Below are 14,245 nucleotides of genomic sequence, written 5' to 3' on the forward strand. Positions count from 1 at the left end.
GTGTTTAGTCATGACAATTCCCCGTGTTCCCGTTGGAATTGGGGAAGTGGGCGTGGCCTTTCCATGACAAAATGATAAGAGACAGCTTGACTAGTGGCATTTCACACAGTGTTCCTTTGTTTTTGGCAGAGCAGTGCATGATGGGTAGATCCAACAAAGCGCGTTTGCCGCACGCCGCAGCCTATTTGCAGCAGTGTTTGTGTCTTTTCAGCCATAAATGTAACAGACAAAGGGGAGCTGATGCTCAAGGCGCTGAAATGTGGGATTATGCATTGTAGGCACCGTCAGCCAGAGCGCGGTGCCTGGTGACCACCACCCGCTCTCTTCCAGCTGCAGCTCATACTTACCTGGCAGGGGAGATACCATGATCAACAAGGTGGTTCACCCAGGGCGAGGCTCAGTCATTGCACTCCGGCTGTGCTGACCCCTGCGAATTCCCCAAATGTGGGAATCTCGACTGCATAATTTCTGGTAGTGGGGGACTGCGTTCGCGCTCTCCCCTGTTGCGTGCGTGTAGAAGAAAACACAATGTGTCAGGAATGCCCATGCGCTAACCTGTTGAAGACTCTCCGTTTTGTGAAGTGGCTTTGTTGATTTGGAGTTACATGTCAGCTTTTGCAGTCTGTCCACAAAGCGGCAGTGTTGCTCTGCAGAAGCTCTCTGGCGTGCGCTACAGAGTGGCGTGTTTAGTCATGACAATTCCCCGTGTTCCCGTTGGAATTGGGGAAGTGGGCGTGGCCTTTCCATGACAAAATGAAGTGTGAGCTCTCCTGTCCGACTTTGCTGCTTGTTTGTGGACGAAATGTGTGCTAGATGTTCTTCTAGTATGCTTTATTTCTAGGCTTTGGTGTGGAACAGCAATGAGTTGAAGCTATTTTTGGCCGGCTTTGCCGTATGGCTGAGCCTTTTGAGTTGGTGAAAGGTCAAACATCTTTGTATAGCGGCAGGGAAAAGTACACGGCAGACAGATGGGCGGAGTTGCTAAGTGGCGGCAATCGATAAGCTGGCTTACAAACGGGACACCGCGACAAGTGACGGTTGTACCAAGAGCTTGATTTGGATGTCAAACGCTTGGGCCTCATCGCTTCTCGGCCTTTTGGCTAAGATCAAGTGTAGTATCTGTTCTTATCAGTTTAATATCTGATATGTCCCCTATATGGGGATAACGTATTAAACCCATTTTTAGGAGAGGGAGCTGAAAAGGGAGCTTGCTCCGCTCACTCCACGCATCGACCTGGCATTGCAGTGCCGCCGGGAACGGTGCACCTTTCTCTTGCTTTGTAGAAAATCAAGCTCTGACACGCATGTTTAGTTAGGAGTCAAACTTTTACAGTGGCTGAAGGAAAATGCGGCTAAGTTTTTATCAAGTGAATTGTGCACAACCAGTCAGTTGATTTACTGATATCACCCAGGGAACCCCGCTCAACAACACAGTGCACTTCAGCTACGATGATTGGTCGCGGACTCCCTGAAGACGCCTGATCGTTTCCCAGACTTTGTAGTCTCCATGTAAAAGCCAGGCCTGGATTTTTCAGGCTGGAGATGCTGGGGGGGCAATGGAGGGGAGGCTGGGATTTAGCACGCGGCAAGCCAAGGGAGGCACACCGCGACGGTGGTAGCTGGGACGACTAGGGTCCTCAGCTGCTCTCTGAGACAGGCCTGTTCTGACTCTTGTTTCTCTTCATAACGCACAAGTCTTTCGCCTTTTACTAAAGACTTCCGTGGAGAGGAACACCAATGAGTTGAAGTTATTTTTGGCTGGCTCGGCCTTATGGCTGAGCCTTTTGAGTTGGTGAAAAGTCAAACATCTTTATAGAGCGCCACAAGTGGGAGCTCCCCTGTCCGACTTTGCTCTTTCTTTGCGGAAGAAATGTGTGCTAGATGTTGTCATTTTGCTTGTATACTTTATTTTTAGGCTTTGGTGGGGATGCTGGTGTCTTTGAGACAAGAAAAGTGTACATGATGACAGTAAAAAAAGAAATAACGCTACTGAATGAACTTATTTCTTCAATATGACAGATGATGCTTGAAAAATATACAGTTGTAAGAAGCAAAGGAAACAAGAGAAGCTTTTACAAAAACAAGGTTCATGCAGCATTTTCACTTTGCACTCATCAAACACACATTCACAGATGACTACATGAATACATGACTTTATGTGTGTACAGGTCTAGTGTTTTTTTTTTTTTTTTTGTATTCTTTGACAGAGGCACTGGTACTGACATAGGTCTGAGATGCTAAGAGAGAGAGAGGTTAGGGCGAGGGAAAGCATTATGCCAGAGAGTGTCCTCACAAAGATATAAGTACCGGTATGTGTGAGCGTGTGTTTGTCCTTTGATGCCTTTGATGTATCAAGATTCTACAGTCTGATGTCAGAGGCTGCAGTAAGTGGACACACAGCCAGAGACAAGTTCAGAAGTCAAACAGGAGCAGAAACAGTTGGACTGGACAGGACTTGCTTATGATTTAGGAAGAAAAAAGCCCTCAGATATTTCTGCACAATTATTGACAAGGAAGGGAGGAGCTACTGCTGTTACAAGGACAAGAGGAAACCACAGGAAAGTCCAGATCAGCTCCAAGGTTTTCGCTGAGTCAATACATGTTAGTAGTTCATGTCAGTGTTTAGTTCATTTAGTCAAATGTTTTGAAAAGTGTCCCACGTGGGCCTTTGCTTTCTTTCCCAAGAGACAGCTTGACTAGTGGCATTTCACACAGTGTTCCTTTGTTTTTGGCAGAGCAGTGCATGATGGGTAGATCCAACAAAGCGCGTTTGCCGCACGCCGCAGCCTATTTGCAGCAGTGTTTGTGTCTTTTCAGCCATAAATGTAACAGACAAAGGGGAGCTGATGCTCAAGGCGCTGAAATGTGGGATTATGCATTGTAGGCACCGTCAGCCAGAGCGCGGTGCCTGGTGACCACCACCCGCTCTCTTCCAGCTGCAGCTCATACTTACCTGGCAGGGGAGATACCATGATCAACAAGGTGGTTCACCCAGGGCGAGGCTCAGTCATTGCACTCCGGCTGTGCTGACCCCTGCGAATTCCCCAAATGTGGGAATCTCGACTGCATAATTTCTGGTAGTGGGGGACTGCGTTCGCGCTCTCCCCTGTTGCGTGCGTGTAGAAGAAAACACAATGTGTCAGGAATGCCCATGCGCTAACCTGTTGAAGACTCTCCGTTTTGTGAAGTGGCTTTGTTGATTTGGAGTTACATGTCAGCTTTTGCAGTCTGTCCACAAAGCGGCAGTGTTGCTCTGCAGAAGCTCTCTGGCGTGCGCTACAGAGTGGCGTGTTTAGTCATGACAATTCCCCGTGTTCCCGTTGGAATTGGGGAAGTGGGCGTGGCCTTTCCATGACAAAATGAAGTGTGAGCTCTCCTGTCCGACTTTGCTGCTTGTTTGTGGACGAAATGTGTGCTAGATGTTCTTCTAGTATGCTTTATTTCTAGGCTTTGGTGTGGAACAGCAATGAGTTGAAGCTATTTTTGGCCGGCTTTGCCGTATGGCTGAGCCTTTTGAGTTGGTGAAAGGTCAAACATCTTTGTATAGCGGCAGGGAAAAGTACACGGCAGACAGATGGGCGGAGTTGCTAAGTGGCGGCAATCGATAAGCTGGCTTACAAACGGGACACCGCGACAAGTGACGGTTGTACCAAGAGCTTGATTTGGATGTCAAACGCTTGGGCCTCATCGCTTCTCGGCCTTTTGGCTAAGATCAAGTGTAGTATCTGTTCTTATCAGTTTAATATCTGATATGTCCCCTATATGGGGATAACGTATTAAACCCATTTTTAGGAGAGGGAGCTGAAAAGGGAGCTTGCTCCGCTCACTCCACGCATCGACCTGGCATTGCAGTGCCGCCGGGAACGGTGCACCTTTCTCTTGCTTTGTAGAAAATCAAGCTCTGACACGCATGTTTAGTTAGGAGTCAAACTTTTACAGTGGCTGAAGGAAAATGCGGCTAAGTTTTTATCAAGTGAATTGTGCACAACCAGTCAGTTGATTTACTGATATCACCCAGGGAACCCCGCTCAACAACACAGTGCACTTCAGCTACGATGATTGGTCGCGGACTCCCTGAAGACGCCTGATCGTTTCCCACACTTTGTAGTCTCCATGTAAAAGCCAGGCCTGGATTTTTCAGGCTGGAGGTGGTGGGGGGTGGAGGGGAGGCTGGGATTTAGCACGCGGCAAGCCAAGGGAGGCGCACCGCGACGGTGGTAGCTGGGACGACTAGGGTCCTCAGCTGCTCTCTGAGACAGGCCTGTTCTGACTCTTGTTTCTCTTCATAACGCACAAGTCTTTCGCCTTTTACTAAAGACTTCCGTGGAGAGGAACACCAATGAGTTGAAGTTATTTTTGGCTGGCTCGGCCTTATGGCTGAGCCTTTTGAGTTGGTGAAAAGTCAAACATCTTTATAGAGCGCCACAAGTGGGAGCTCCCCTGTCCGACTTTGCTCTTTCTTTGCGGAAGAAATGTGTGCTAGATGTTGTCATTTCGCTGGTATACTTTATTTTTAGGCTTTGGTGGGGATGCTGCCGTCTTTGAGACAAGAAAAGTGTACATGATGACAGTAAAAAAAGAAATAACGCTACTGAATGAACTTATTTCTTCAATATGACAGATGATGCTTGAAAAATATACAGTTGTAAGAAGCAAAGGAAACAAGAGAAGCTTTTACAAAAACAAGGTTCATGCAGCATTTTCACTTTGCACTCATCAAACACACATTCACAGATGACTACATGAATACATGACTTTATGTGTGTACAGGTCTAGTGTTTTTTTTTTTTTTTTGTATTCTTTGACAGAGGCACTGGTACTGACATAGGTCTGAGATGCTAAGAGAGAGAGAGGTTAGGGCGAGGGAAAGCATTATGCCAGAGAGTGTCCTCACAAAGATATAAGTACCGGTATGTGTGAGCGTGTGTTTGTCCTTTGATGCCTTTGATGTATCAAGATTCTACAGTCTGATGTCAGAGGCTGCAGTAAGTGGACACACAGCCAGAGACAAGTTCAGAAGTCAAACAGGAGCAGAAACAGTTGGACTGGACAGGACTTGCTTATGATTTAGGAAGAAAGAAGCCCTCAGATATTTCTGCACAATTATTGACAAGGAAGGGAGGAGCTAGTGCTGTTACAAGGACAAGAGGAAACCACAGGAAAGTCCAGATCAGCTCCAAGGTTTTCGCTGAGTCAATACATGTTAGTAGTTCATGTCAGTGTTTAGTTCATTTAGTCAAATGTTTTGAAAAGTGTCCCACGTGGGCCTTTGCTTTCTTTCCCAAGAGACAGCTTGACTAGTGGCATTTCACACAGTGTTCCTTTGTTTTTGGCAGAGCAGTGCATGATGGGTAGATCCAACAAAGCGCGTTTGCCGCACGCCGCAGCCTATTTGCAGCAGTGTTTGTGTCTTTTCAGCCATAAATGTAACAGACAAAGGGGAGCTGATGCTCAAGGCGCTGAAATGTGGGATTATGCATTGTAGGCACCGTCAGCCAGAGCGCGGTGCCTGGTGACCACCACCCGCTCTCTTCCAGCTGCAGCTCATACTTACCTGGCAGGGGAGATACCATGATCAACAAGGTGGTTCACCCAGGGCGAGGCTCAGTCATTGCACTCCGGCTGTGCTGACCCCTGCGAATTCCCCAAATGTGGGAATCTCGACTGCATAATTTCTGGTAGTGGGGGACTGCGTTCGCGCTCTCCCCTGTTGCGTGCGTGTAGAAGAAAACACAATGTGTCAGGAATGCCCATGCGCTAACCTGTTGAAGACTCTCCGTTTTGTGAAGTGGCTTTGTTGATTTGGAGTTACATGTCAGCTTTTGCAGTCTGTCCACAAAGCGGCAGTGTTGCTCTGCAGAAGCTCTCTGGCGTGCGCTACAGAGTGGCGTGTTTAGTCATGACAATTCCCCGTGTTCCCGTTGGAATTGGGGAAGTGGGCGTGGCCTTTCCATGACAAAATGAAGTGTGAGCTCTCCTGTCCGACTTTGCTGCTTGTTTGTGGACGAAATGTGTGCTAGATGTTCTTCTAGTATGCTTTATTTCTAGGCTTTGGTGTGGAACAGCAATGAGTTGAAGCTATTTTTGGCCGGCTTTGCCGTATGGCTGAGCCTTTTGAGTTGGTGAAAGGTCAAACATCTTTGTATAGCGGCAGGGAAAAGTACACGGCAGACAGATGGGCGGAGTTGCTAAGTGGCGGCAATCGATAAGCTGGCTTACAAACGGGACACCGCGACAAGTGACGGTTGTACCAAGAGCTTGATTTGGATGTCAAACGCTTGGGCCTCATCGCTTCTCGGCCTTTTGGCTAAGATCAAGTGTAGTATCTGTTCTTATCAGTTTAATATCTGATATGTCCCCTATATGGGGATAACGTATTAAACCCATTTTTAGGAGAGGGAGCTGAAAAGGGAGCTTGCTCCGCTCACTCCACGCATCGACCTGGCATTGCAGTGCCGCCGGGAACGGTGCACCTTTCTCTTGCTTTGTAGAAAATCAAGCTCTGACACGCATGTTTAGTTAGGAGTCAAACTTTTACAGTGGCTGAAGGAAAATGCGGCTAAGTTTTGATCAAGTGAATTGTGCACAACCAGTCAGTTGATTTACTGATATCACCCAGGGAACCCCGCTCAACAACACAGTGCACTTCAGCTACGATGATTGGTCGCGGACTCCCTGAAGACGCCTGATCGTTTCCCAGACTTTGTAGTGTCCATGTAAAAGCCAGGCCTGGATTTTTCAGGCTGGAGATGCTGGGGGGGAGGCAATGGAGGGGAGGCTGGGATTTAGCACGCGGCAAGCCAAGGGAGGCGCACCGCGACGGTGGTAGCTGGGACGACTAGGGTCCTCAGCTGCTCTCTGAGACAGGCCTGTTCTGACTCTTGTTTCTCTTCATAACGCACAAGTCTTTCGCCTTTTACTAAAGACTTCCGTGGAGAGGAACACCAATGAGTTGAAGTTATTTTTGGCTGGCTCGGCCTTATGGCTGAGCCTTTTGAGTTGGTGAAAAGTCAAACATCTTTATAGAGCGCCACAAGTGGGAGCTCCCCTGTCCGACTTTGCTCTTTCTTTGCGGAAGAAATGTGTGCTAGATGTTGTCATTTCGCTGGTATACTTTATTTTTAGGCTTTGGTGGGGATGCTGCCGTCTTTGAGACAAGAAAAGTGTACATGATGACAGTAAAAAAAGAAATAACGCTACTGAATGAACTTATTTCTTCAATATGACAGATGATGCTTGAAAAATATACAGTTGTAAGAAGCAAAGGAAACAAGAGAAGCTTTTACAAAAACAAGGTTCATGCAGCATTTTCACTTTGCACTCATCAAACACACATTCACAGATGACTACATGAATACATGACTTTATGTGTGTACAGGTCTAGTGTTTTTTTTTTTTTTTTGTATTCTTTGACAGAGGCACTGCTACTGACATAGGTCTGAGATGCTAAGAGAGAGAGAGGTTAGGGCGAGGGAAAGCATTATGCCAGAGAGTGTCCTCACAAAGATATAAGTACCGGTATGTGTGAGCGTGTGTTTGTCCTTTGATGCCTTTGATGTATCAAGATTCTACAGTCTGATGTCAGAGGCTGCAGTAAGTGGACACACAGCCAGAGACAAGTTCAGAAGTCAAACAGGAGCAGAAACAGTTGGACTGGACAGGACTTGCTTATGATTTAGGAAGAAAGAAGCCCTCAGATATTTCTGCACAATTATTGACAAGGAAGGGAGGAGCTACTGCTGTTACAAGGACAAGAGGAAACCACAGGAAAGTCCAGGTCAGCTCCAAGGTTTTCGCTGAGTCAATACATGTTAGTAGTTCATGTCAGTGTTTAGTTCATTTAGTCAAATGTTTTGAAAAGTGTCCCACGTGGGCCTTTGCTTTCTTTCCCAAGAGACAGCTTGACTAGTGGCATTTCACACAGTGTTCCTTTGTTTTTGGCAGAGCAGTGCATGATGGGTAGATCCAACAAAGCGCGTTTGCCGCACGCCGCAGCCTATTTGCAGCAGTGTTTGTGTCTTTTCAGCCATAAATGTAACAGACAAAGGGGAGCTGATGCTCAAGGCGCTGAAATGTGGGATTATGCATTGTAGGCACCGTCAGCCAGAGCGCGGTGCCTGGTGACCACCACCCGCTCTCTTCCAGCTGCAGCTCATACTTACCTGGCAGGGGAGATACCATGATCAACAAGGTGGTTCACCCAGGGCGAGGCTCAGTCATTGCACTCCGGCTGTGCTGACCCCTGCGAATTCCCCAAATGTGGGAATCTCGACTGCATAATTTCTGGTAGCGGGGGACTGCGTTCGCGCTCTCCCCTGTTGCGTGCGTGTAGAAGAAAACACAATGTGTCAGGAATGCCCATGCGCTAACCTGTTGAAGACTCTCCGTTTTGTGAAGTGGCTTTGTTGATTTGGAGTTACATGTCAGCTTTTGCAGTCTGTCCACAAAGCGGCAGTGTTGCTCTGCAGAAGCTCTCTGGCGTGCGCTACAGAGTGGCGTGTTTAGTCATGACAATTCCCCGTGTTCTCGTTGGAATTGGGGAAGTGGGCGTGGCCTTTCCATGACAAAATGAAGTGTGAGCTCTCCTGTCCGACTGTGCTGCTTGTTTGTGGAAGAAATGTGTGCTAGATGTTCTTCTAGTATGCTTTATTTCTAGGCTTTGGTGTGGAACAGCAATGAGTTGAAGCTATTTTTGGCCGGCTTTGCCGTATGGCTGAGCCTTTTGAGTTGGTGAAAGGTCAAACATCTTTGTATAGCGGCAGGGAAAAGTACACGGCAGACAGATGGGCGGAGTTGCTAAGTGGCGGCAATCGATAAGCTGGCTTACAAACGGGACACCGCGACAAGTGACGGTTGTACCAAGAGCTTGATTTGGACGTCAAAAGGCTTGGGCCTCATCGCTTCTCGGCCTTTTGGCTAAGATCAAGTGTAGTATCTGTTCTTATCAGTTTAATATCTGATATGTCCCCTATATGGGGATAACGTATTAAACCCATTTTTAAGAGAGGGAGCTGAAAAGGGAGCTTGCTCCGCTCACTCCACGCATCGACCTGGCATTGCAGTGCTGCCGGGAACGGTGCACCTTTCTCTTGCTTTGTAGAAAATCAAGTTCTGACACGCATGTTTAGTTAGGAGTCAAACTTTTACAGTGGCTGAAGGAAAATGCGGCTAAGTTTTTATCAAGTGAATTGTGCACAACCAGTCAGTTGATTTACTGATATCACCCAGGGAACCCCGCTCAACAACACAGTGCACTTCAGCTACGATGATTGGTCGCGGACTCCCTGAAGACGCCTGATCGTTTCCCAGACTTTGTAGTCTCCATGTAAAAGCCAGGCCTGGATTTTTCAGGCTGGAGATGCTGGGGGGGCAATGGAGGGGAGGCTGGGATTTAGCACGCGGCAAGCCAAGGGAGGCACACCGCGACGGTGGTAGCTGGGACGACTAGGGTCCTCAGCTGCTCTCTGAGACAGGCCTGTTCTGACTCTTGTTTCTCTTCATAACGCACAAGTCTTTCGCCTTTTACTAAAGACTTCCGTGGAGAGGAACACCAATGAGTTGAAGTTATTTTTGGCTGGCTCGGCCTTATGGCTGAGCCTTTTGAGTTGGTGAAAAGTCAAACATCTTTATAGAGCGCCACAAGTGGGAGCTCCCCTGTCCGACTTTGCTCTTTCTTTGCGGAAGAAATGTGTGCTAGATGTTGTCATTTTGCTGGTATACTTTATTTTTAGGCTTTGGTGGGGATGCTGGTGTCTTTGAGACAAGAAAAGTGTACATGATGACAGTAAAAAAAGAAATAACGCTACTGAATGAACTTATTTCTTCAATATGACAGATGATGCTTGAAAAATATACAGTTGTAAGAAGCAAAGGAAACAAGAGAAGCTTTTACAAAAACAAGGTTCATGCAGCATTTTCACTTTGCACTCATCAAACACACATTCACAGATGACTACATGAATACATGACTTTATGTGTGTACAGGTCTAGTGTTTTTTTTTTTTTTTTTGTATTCTTTGACAGAGGCACTGGTACTGACATAGGTCTGAGATGCTAAGAGAGAGAGAGGTTAGGGCGAGGGAAAGCATTATGCCAGAGAGTGTCCTCACAAAGATATAAGTACCGGTATGTGTGAGCGTGTGTTTGTCCTTTGATGCCTTTGATGTATCAAGATTCTACAGTCTGATGTCAGAGGCTGCAGTAAGTGGACACACAGCCAGAGACAAGTTCAGAAGTCAAACAGGAGCAGAAACAGTTGGACTGGACAGGACTTGCTTATGATTTAGGAAGAAAGAAGCCCTCAGATATTTCTGCACAATTATTGACAAGGAAGGGAGGAGCTAGTGCTGTTACAAGGACAAGAGGAAACCACAGGAAAGTCCAGATCAGCTCCAAGGTTTTCGCTGAGTCAATACATGTTAGTAGTTCATGTCAGTGTTTAGTTCATTTAGTCAAATGTTTTGAAAAGTGTCCCACGTGGGCCTTTGCTTTCTTTCCCAAGAGACAGCTTGACTAGTGGCATTTCACACAGTGTTCCTTTGTTTTTGGCAGAGCAGTGCATGATGGGTAGATCCAACAAAGCGCGTTTGCCGCACGCCGCAGCCTATTTGCAGCAGTGTTTGTGTCTTTTCAGCCATAAATGTAACAGACAAAGGGGAGCTGATGCTCAAGGCGCTGAAATGTGGGATTATGCATTGTAGGCACCGTCAGCCAGAGCGCGGTGCCTGGTGACCACCACCCGCTCTCTTCCAGCTGCAGCTCATACTTACCTGGCAGGGGAGATACCATGATCAACAAGGTGGTTCACCCAGGGCGAGGCTCAGTCATTGCACTCCGGCTGTGCTGACCCCTGCGAATTCCCCAAATGTGGGAATCTCGACTGCATAATTTCTGGTAGTGGGGGACTGCGTTCGCGCTCTCCCCTGTTGCGTGCGTGTAGAAGAAAACACAATGTGTCAGGAATGCCCATGCGCTAACCTGTTGAAGACTCTCCGTTTTGTGAAGTGGCTTTGTTGATTTGGAGTTACATGTCAGCTTTTGCAGTCTGTCCACAAAGCGGCAGTGTTGCTCTGCAGAAGCTCTCTGGCGTGCGCTACAGAGTGGCGTGTTTAGTCATGACAATTCCCCGTGTTCCCGTTGGAATTGGGGAAGTGGGCGTGGCCTTTCCATGACAAAATGATAAGAGACAGCTTGACTAGTGGCATTTCACACAGTGTTCCTTTGTTTTTGGCAGAGCAGTGCATGATGGGTAGATCCAACAAAGCGCGTTTGCCGCACGCCGCAGCCTATTTGCAGCAGTGTTTGTGTCTTTTCAGCCATAAATGTAACAGACAAAGGGGAGCTGATGCTCAAGGCGCTGAAATGTGGGATTATGCATTGTAGGCACCGTCAGCCAGAGCGCGGTGCCTGGTGACCACCACCCGCTCTCTTCCAGCTGCAGCTCATACTTACCTGGCAGGGGAGATACCATGATCAACAAGGTGGTTCACCCAGGGCGAGGCTCAGTCATTGCACTCCGGCTGTGCTGACCCCTGCGAATTCCCCAAATGTGGGAATCTCGACTGCATAATTTCTGGTAGTGGGGGACTGCGTTCGCGCTCTCCCCTGTTGCGTGCGTGTAGAAGAAAACACAATGTGTCAGGAATGCCCATGCGCTAACCTGTTGAAGACTCTCCGTTTTGTGAAGTGGCTTTGTTGATTTGGAGTTACATGTCAGCTTTTGCAGTCTGTCCACAAAGCGGCAGTGTTGCTCTGCAGAAGCTCTCTGGCGTGCGCTACAGAGTGGCGTGTTTAGTCATGACAATTCCCCGTGTTCCCGTTGGAATTGGGGAAGTGGGCGTGGCCTTTCCATGACAAAATGAAGTGTGAGCTCTCCTGTCCGACTTTGCTGCTTGTTTGTGGACGAAATGTGTGCTAGATGTTCTTCTAGTATGCTTTATTTCTAGGCTTTGGTGTGGAACAGCAATGAGTTGAAGCTATTTTTGGCCGGCTTTGCCGTATGGCTGAGCCTTTTGAGTTGGTGAAAGGTCAAACATCTTTGTATAGCGGCAGGGAAAAGTACACGGCAGACAGATGGGCGGAGTTGCTAAGTGGCGGCAATCGATAAGCTGGCTTACAAACGGGACACCGCGACAAGTGACGGTTGTACCAAGAGCTTGATTTGGACGTCAAACGCTTGGGCCTCATCGCTTCTCGGCCTTTTGGCTAAGATCAAGTGTAGTATCTGTTCTTATCAGTTTAATATCTGATATGTCCCCTATATGGGGATAACGTATTAAACCCATTTTTAGGAGAGGGAGCTGAAAAGGGAGCTTGCTCCGCTCACTCCACGCATCGACCTGGCATTGCAGTGCCGCCGGGAACGGTGCACCTTTCTCTTGCTTTGTAGAAAATCAAGCTCTGACACGCATGTTTAGTTAGGAGTCAAACTTTTACAGTGGCTGAAGGAAAATGCGGCTAAGTTTTTATCAAGTGAATTGTGCACAACCAGTCAGTTGATTTACTGATATCACCCAGGGAACCCCGCTCAACAACACAGTGCACTTCAGCTACGATGATTGGTCGCGGACTCCCTGAAGACGCCTGATCGTTTCCCAGACTTTGTAGTCTCCATGTAAAAGCCAGGCCTGGATTTTTCAGGCTGGAGATGCTGGGGGGGCAATGGAGGGGAGGCTGGGATTTAGCACGCGGCAAGCCAAGGGAGGCACACCGCGACGGTGGTAGCTGGGACGACTAGGGTCCTCAGCTGCTCTCTGAGACAGGCCTGTTCTGACTCTTGTTTCTCTTCATAACGCACAAGTCTTTCGCCTTTTACTAAAGACTTCCGTGGAGAGGAACACCAATGAGTTGAAGTTATTTTTGGCTGGCTCGGCCTTATGGCTGAGCCTTTTGAGTTGGTGAAAAGTCAAACATCTTTATAGAGCGCCACAAGTGGGAGCTCCCCTGTCCGACTTTGCTCTTTCTTTGCGGAAGAAATGTGTGCTAGATGTTGTCATTTCGCTGGTATACTTTATTTTTAGGCTTTGGTGGGGATGCTGGTGTCTTTGAGACAAGAAAAGTGTACATGATGACAGTAAAAAAAGAAATAACGCTACTGAATGAACTTATTTCTTCAATATGACAGATGATGCTTGAAAAATATACAGTTGTAAGAAGCAAAGGAAACAAGAGAAGCTTTTACAAAAACAAGGTTCATGCAGCATTTTCACTTTGCACTCATCAAACACACATTCACAGATGACTACATGAATACATGACTTTATGTGTGTACAGGTCTAGTGTTTTTTTTTTTTTTTTTGTATTCTTTGACAGAGGCACTGGTACTGACATAGGTCTGAGATGCTAAGAGAGAGAGAGGTTAGGGCGAGGGAAAGCATTATGCCAGAGAGTGTCCTCACAAAGATATAAGTACCGGTATGTGTGAGCGTGTGTTTGTCCTTTGATGCCTTTGATGTATCAAGATTCTACAGTCTGATGTCAGAGGCTGCAGTAAGTGGACACACAGCCAGAGACAAGTTCAGAAGTCAAACAGGAGCAGAAACAGTTGGACTGGACAGGACTTGCTTATGATTTAGGAAGAAAGAAGCCCTCAGATATTTCTGCACAATTATTGACAAGGAAGGGAGGAGCTAGTGCTGTTACAAGGACAAGAGGAAACCACAGGAAAGTCCAGATCAGCTCCAAGGTTTTCGCTGAGTCAATACATGTTAGTAGTTCATGTCAGTGTTTAGTTCATTTAGTCAAATGTTTTGAAAAGTGTCCCACGTGGGCCTTTGCTTTCTTTCCCAAGAGACAGCTTGACTAGTGGCATTTCACACAGTGTTCCTTTGTTTTTGGCAGAGCAGTGCATGATGGGTAGATCCAACAAAGCGCGTTTGCCGCACGCCGCAGCCTATTTGCAGCAGTGTTTGTGTCTTTTCAGCCATAAATGTAACAGACAAAGGGGAGCTGATGCTCAAGGCGCTGAAATGTGGGATTATGCATTGTAGGCACCGTCAGCCAGAGCGCGGTGCCTGGTGACCACCACCCGCTCTCTTCCAGCTGCAGCTCATACTTACCTGGCAGGGGAGATACCATGATCAACAAGGTGGTTCACCCAGGGCGAGGCTCAGTCATTGCACTCCGGCTGTGCTGACCCCTGCGAATTCCCCAAATGTGGGAATCTCGACTGCATAATTTCTGGTAGTGGGGGACTGCGTTCGCGCTCTCCCCTGTTGCGTGCGTGTAGAAGAAAACACAATGTGTC

General features: G+C 47.5%; 17 non-coding genes across 17 annotated transcripts; all 17 read left to right on the top strand.

Annotated features, from left to right (window-relative positions):
- Positions 1–339: 339 nt before the first annotated feature.
- LOC121196346 lies at positions 340–503 on the top strand. Its single transcript, XR_005895813.1, has one exon. It is a non-coding gene; the product is annotated as a U1 spliceosomal RNA (small nuclear RNA).
- A 577-nt stretch (positions 504–1,080) lies between these two features.
- LOC121196549 lies at positions 1,081–1,271 on the top strand. The gene has a single exon (XR_005895998.1). It is a non-coding gene; the product is annotated as a U2 spliceosomal RNA (small nuclear RNA).
- Positions 1,272–1,665: 394 nt separating this feature from the next.
- LOC121196055 lies at positions 1,666–1,780 on the top strand. The gene has a single exon (XR_005895537.1). It is a non-coding gene; the product is annotated as a U5 spliceosomal RNA (small nuclear RNA).
- Positions 1,781–2,945: 1,165 nt separating this feature from the next.
- On the top strand, positions 2,946–3,109 carry LOC121196347. The gene has a single exon (XR_005895814.1). It is a non-coding gene; the product is annotated as a U1 spliceosomal RNA (small nuclear RNA).
- Positions 3,110–3,686: 577 nt separating this feature from the next.
- Positions 3,687–3,877, top strand: LOC121196550. The gene has a single exon (XR_005895999.1). It is a non-coding gene; the product is annotated as a U2 spliceosomal RNA (small nuclear RNA).
- Positions 3,878–4,267: 390 nt separating this feature from the next.
- On the top strand, positions 4,268–4,382 carry LOC121196056. The gene has a single exon (XR_005895538.1). It is a non-coding gene; the product is annotated as a U5 spliceosomal RNA (small nuclear RNA).
- Positions 4,383–5,546: 1,164 nt separating this feature from the next.
- On the top strand, positions 5,547–5,710 carry LOC121196348. Its single transcript, XR_005895815.1, has one exon. It is a non-coding gene; the product is annotated as a U1 spliceosomal RNA (small nuclear RNA).
- Positions 5,711–6,287: 577 nt separating this feature from the next.
- On the top strand, positions 6,288–6,478 carry LOC121196552. Its single transcript, XR_005896001.1, has one exon. It is a non-coding gene; the product is annotated as a U2 spliceosomal RNA (small nuclear RNA).
- Positions 6,479–6,875: 397 nt separating this feature from the next.
- LOC121196057 lies at positions 6,876–6,990 on the top strand. The gene has a single exon (XR_005895539.1). It is a non-coding gene; the product is annotated as a U5 spliceosomal RNA (small nuclear RNA).
- A 1,164-nt stretch (positions 6,991–8,154) lies between these two features.
- LOC121196404 lies at positions 8,155–8,318 on the top strand. The gene has a single exon (XR_005895867.1). It is a non-coding gene; the product is annotated as a U1 spliceosomal RNA (small nuclear RNA).
- A 578-nt stretch (positions 8,319–8,896) lies between these two features.
- LOC121196636 lies at positions 8,897–9,087 on the top strand. The gene has a single exon (XR_005896081.1). It is a non-coding gene; the product is annotated as a U2 spliceosomal RNA (small nuclear RNA).
- Positions 9,088–9,481: 394 nt separating this feature from the next.
- Positions 9,482–9,596, top strand: LOC121196059. The gene has a single exon (XR_005895541.1). It is a non-coding gene; the product is annotated as a U5 spliceosomal RNA (small nuclear RNA).
- Positions 9,597–10,761: 1,165 nt separating this feature from the next.
- Positions 10,762–10,925, top strand: LOC121196351. The gene has a single exon (XR_005895817.1). It is a non-coding gene; the product is annotated as a U1 spliceosomal RNA (small nuclear RNA).
- A 518-nt stretch (positions 10,926–11,443) lies between these two features.
- On the top strand, positions 11,444–11,607 carry LOC121196352. The gene has a single exon (XR_005895818.1). It is a non-coding gene; the product is annotated as a U1 spliceosomal RNA (small nuclear RNA).
- Positions 11,608–12,184: 577 nt separating this feature from the next.
- LOC121196553 lies at positions 12,185–12,375 on the top strand. The gene has a single exon (XR_005896002.1). It is a non-coding gene; the product is annotated as a U2 spliceosomal RNA (small nuclear RNA).
- Positions 12,376–12,769: 394 nt separating this feature from the next.
- On the top strand, positions 12,770–12,884 carry LOC121196060. Its single transcript, XR_005895542.1, has one exon. It is a non-coding gene; the product is annotated as a U5 spliceosomal RNA (small nuclear RNA).
- A 1,165-nt stretch (positions 12,885–14,049) lies between these two features.
- On the top strand, positions 14,050–14,213 carry LOC121196353. The gene has a single exon (XR_005895819.1). It is a non-coding gene; the product is annotated as a U1 spliceosomal RNA (small nuclear RNA).
- Positions 14,214–14,245: the final 32 nt, after the last annotated feature.

Source organism: Toxotes jaculatrix, chromosome 16 (genome assembly GCF_017976425.1).
Source record: "Toxotes jaculatrix isolate fToxJac2 chromosome 16, fToxJac2.pri, whole genome shotgun sequence".
Classification (NCBI taxonomy): Eukaryota; Metazoa; Chordata; class Actinopteri; family Toxotidae; genus Toxotes; species Toxotes jaculatrix.